We start from the raw sequence: 4,636 nt of genomic DNA on the forward strand, positions 1-4,636 counted from the left end.
TTTTTTTAGCTTTTGGTGATGACAAATGTTAAACAAATGCAAATTAATGAAGTAAAAAAAAAAGCAATTTTTATTGTTTCACTTTTGTAATAAAAAAGAAACATTTTTGGCCACATATTTGACCCGGGGAAATCACAAAGTGCAGAAACGGAATAAAAAAGGCCGCCAATTGAATATTCCCAGTTTAGATATTTATGATATGAATAGAGAGCATTTACTCTTATTGTAATTACAGGTTACAAATCACAAATTAATTGTGTTAAAGCTCCTCTGGTATTTACTCATTATGACTGTTTTACACACTTTATGAACCATTTTGTGGAAACTAAGCATCAATTTGCACACACATTGTTGTTTGTACGCATACACATAAAATTTATGAAAATAAGAGAGTACAATCTCTCTGCGTTTGGTGTCGGAGAGCTCTGTAAAGTCTGTTCAAAGTTTGTAACATCACTTAAATCTGCATATTGATGGGAGTGCTGATTATCTTTGTATACTGTTTTATACTGACAGTAGCACTTTACATCACAAGCCTTGTCAGCAGGCGATGCCTTAATAACTCCTCCCCTGAGCTTTTTACCTGAAGTAATGCTTGATTAACAAATCCTGATCCATTATACCCTTTAAAAAGCCTTATTTAATTATTCATTTATTCAACAAAACAGCAGGCTAATTACAAACAAAATTAATTAATGCAATGGGGAGAAATCAACTATTGGCAAGTGGCATGTGTTAATAATTTGTTTCAACGAATTATAAATCTAAGTGCACAGATTACCAGTTTTGGTTGATTAAAATTGAAAATCTGATCTGAATATTATTTTACTGAATCTACAATGCTAAACCAAAAGAAAAGAAACTGTCAGTCAGGAACACCCCCTGTCAAAATGACTCGAATGAATGCTAATACAGTTTCATTTCATGGTACAGGTTCTCTGTATTGCTCCCAATATTAAGCCAAGCAGCATTCAAAGACAGCGAGTGAATTCCCCAGAGATATTCAGAACAGAGCCCTGCAGTCACATATCATTGAGATATGGAATATACATGCAGAGAAGATACTGAGTATGGTTAATAAGAAACCAGACAGGAGGAGGCTGGAGGCTGCTGGTATCAACACAGCTACAAACAGCTGTATATGGGAGTAAGCAGCATAAACAGTACCGTGTGTGAGCCAGTAAGCAACAGCATGTAGCAGTATAGACACAAGATGCATTTAATATTTCCAAATTTAACAAGTCAAACGTCACTGGAGATTGTTTGATGTCAGTTGATGGTAACCTGACGTGTTGTGCATGACTTAGATGAACTAATCATGGTTAAATAAAGAAAAACATGAGCTGAAAGATATAAAATTTCACTGTACTTAGAATCGTGCATGCTATTTTATCATCTTACAAACGTTTCATTTCATGTTGGGAAAACATTTTTGTCACTTTTTTTTTGTGCTCATATCATGACGTTTCAGGGAAACAGGATGAGAAGAGCGTACTTTTTGGGGCAAGAATGGCGTCACACTTTTGAGCTGTACTGTAGGAACGCTATTAAGTAGGATACAGTGCGTAGGATTTGGCTATATCTAGTCGTGTGGTTGCAGATATGCTTGCCGCGGTTACAGGAATTACACGATGTTTCGTCATACACCGATTACATGCGTGGGCAGCGCGGCGCCAGGTGGAAACTACAGCCCCGCAGCGAAAGCTTGACCTGCGAAGCCATCCAACGTTAAAGTTCAAAGTAAGCGCTCTACAGATATTGACCGTCATCTTTTCTTGTAAAGATGTTGTCACAAGTTCATTAACTTGTGGGAAGATTTCCTCACCGCGACATCCCTAGTTGCAGTTTGCAACCAACTGAGTCCCCCTCTGCTCACTCCCCTTCCAAGACTGCATAACGTGAGCCACCGAGTGCAAAACCACGGTAACGCCATTCACCTCGCTCAGAAGCCATCCTTACCATAATAACACTACTTTAGGAGCAACGGAAGTCAGACGGTGACTGGCGGTACCACGGTTTCATTAACATGTCGGAGAACTACGGTGACCTTCAAGTAACTTAAGTACATGACATGCTCTTGCTAGAGCCAGTGTTTGATTTGCTACTATAGAAACATGGCGGTGCAACATGGTAGACTCCATGAAGAGGACCCGCTCCCTATGTAGATATGAAGGGCTCATTCTAAGCTAACGAAAACACAACGATTCTTAGTTTCAGGTGATTATACACCAATGAAAACATTGTTATGAATATTATATTCCATTTCTGCTAATAGATCCCCTGAATTGTTAAACACTGTTTTTTTAAAACAAAATAATCTGGGGGAGATTCTTGAATATCAGTAATGGTATACTCTAGGAATGTTCATAATTAACCGTTTAACCGTTAACCGACATTAAGCATTTTAAACGATTAATGCTATCGGTTAAAACGGTTAAAAGAAATATTTATAATTAATTAAAAAGCTGAGCGGCTCAGAGGAGCGGCTCGTCACGTTAAGGAGAAAAGCTGGTCCTTAACAGCTCACCTTAAGAGGCAGAGACGGAGTTGCAGGATATAGGAAGTCGGCTCCGGTCTCTCCGGCTCGCTTGAGCGGAGCGGAGGAGCTTTAGTTTCGTAGCATTTATTCAGCGACAAATAAACTGTACACACACTACTACACCTACGTTCACAACTATAATGCCACCAACAACCCCACACTCACCGCCAACACTAGTTAAAGTTGCGTCGCGCTGACAGACTGTATGTGTATGGCGGCGGCGGCAAGCAAGAAGCCACCGGCAATGCTAGAGCTGCTAACGTAGCAAAAATACACACACTGTTTATCGGGCAATCGCTGTCGTTAATACGGGCAGACAGAGTGTCATTACGCCGGGCAGACACACAGCTGACAACCTGCTGAACTAAACTAAATGTGCGGTGGAGACTTTTACTGGGAAAGTGGCTGCATGTCTGCGACACTATGCGCAACAGCGTGGCTGCTAAGTTAACGCTCCCGGACGGGTGAACTTTGTTCTCAGTTGTCTGTTGTGCTCATACACTGCAACTGGTACAAGGCACAAATCTTGTCGGTTAATAATCGGTTAACGAGGGTCGGTTATCGGTTAAGAACATTTTTCAATATGAGCATCCCTAGTATACTCCGTAACAGATGTGTGACTCTAAAGATCAACCTCATGGACCCGCTGTGCAAACTTCATTTCCTAGATTCATGTGACACGTGCCAATGCTGTGTGTGTAGAATAAATTTCCAAATAAGAGATTCGATACACACAGGCCACATTTTTCAGCATTCTCCATCTGTTGTTGGGTTGTTTGTGGAGCTGCTGAGGCCCCATGTATAATTCTGACAGGTGCCTTTCCCCATCCCACATGCAGCTGCCAATGAGCCTGTCAGCAAACAAAAGAGGAGTTGGCATATAAGAGAGAACAGCTGGTGAGTGCTAATATACAGGCCCAACTGAACTGCCAAGGCCTCTGTGGTACACATATGTACTCTGAGAGACATACTCAACCTCAGATTTCAGCCCCAGCAGGACCTCCAGACAGCCTTGCTGTCTTAATCCTAAATCTGGGTTCATACCACCACCACCTGTGTTGCGATGCTTTCATCCAAAGGCCGATTAAGGCGAAATATATAGCTACAGCTGGCATGTAACTGGATGTTGATGGGCAGAATGAGGCGATAGTTTCTTCAGCAGCCAAATTTGGACAAATGAGGAAAAGAGGTAACTGTGGTTAACAGGATCTAGTGTTTCTGGTTGTGGAGCATGATAACAGTGAATCATTTCACACAGAAAGTAGTAAATAATTAAATAGATCTGGATTGTACCTTTTTAAGCCATTTTTATTGATTAGTCCGGTTTTGAATACGGCAGACAAAAGACGTGACAGACACCCAAAAAAGTGTTCACATCAACATCCAAATGCATGTAAGATATGTGGAAATATATACATTTTAATGGAGGCTAAAACTAGGCTCAAATCCAGGAGCAAATACTATCATTCCTTGTTTAAACCTTATATATCCATCAGTCAACTTCTGCTCCAGTTTTTCTCAGCCTCAATCCGTAATACCCAGATAAATCACACAAAAAACATAGACAAACAGCCAAGCTCCATCTGTATTCATTCCAACCGGGGGTCCCGGCCAGGTACACAACCCTATGATGTCACATTAAAGCTACGCGAGTCTGGGGATCTGGAAAAAGAGATTGGGGAGCAGGAAGTAGGACATGCAACAAGAGGGTAAAATCAGCTTAGAAAATGTCCTCAACGGGCTCAGAAGGTATCTTCACACAAACAGTTGCCACACACACACACAGATGTAAGGCACAATGGCTGTTGTGATCCATTAGGGGAATGATAAGAGGGGCGTGTGGCAGGGAGAAGACTATAGATCTCAATGCAAATTCTCTGTCTCCTGACAGAATGAAAAGACTATTCTTTAGGGAAAGGATGCTGCTGCTGCGGCGGTGGCGGGCGGCTTCACCGGGGCGAAAGAGGAAGGCTGGTAAACAAGAATTAAATGATGCCAAGTGTGCACCGAGGCTGCCGGCATGACATTTCTGCTCCGTGAGATTAATAATGAAGGAGATTACAGGCACCTCGATGGGGACACACAAATGAGACAAAA

This window comes from Sebastes fasciatus, chromosome 4, assembly GCF_043250625.1.
Source record: "Sebastes fasciatus isolate fSebFas1 chromosome 4, fSebFas1.pri, whole genome shotgun sequence".
In the NCBI taxonomy this organism is placed as follows: domain Eukaryota; kingdom Metazoa; phylum Chordata; class Actinopteri; order Perciformes; family Sebastidae; genus Sebastes; species Sebastes fasciatus.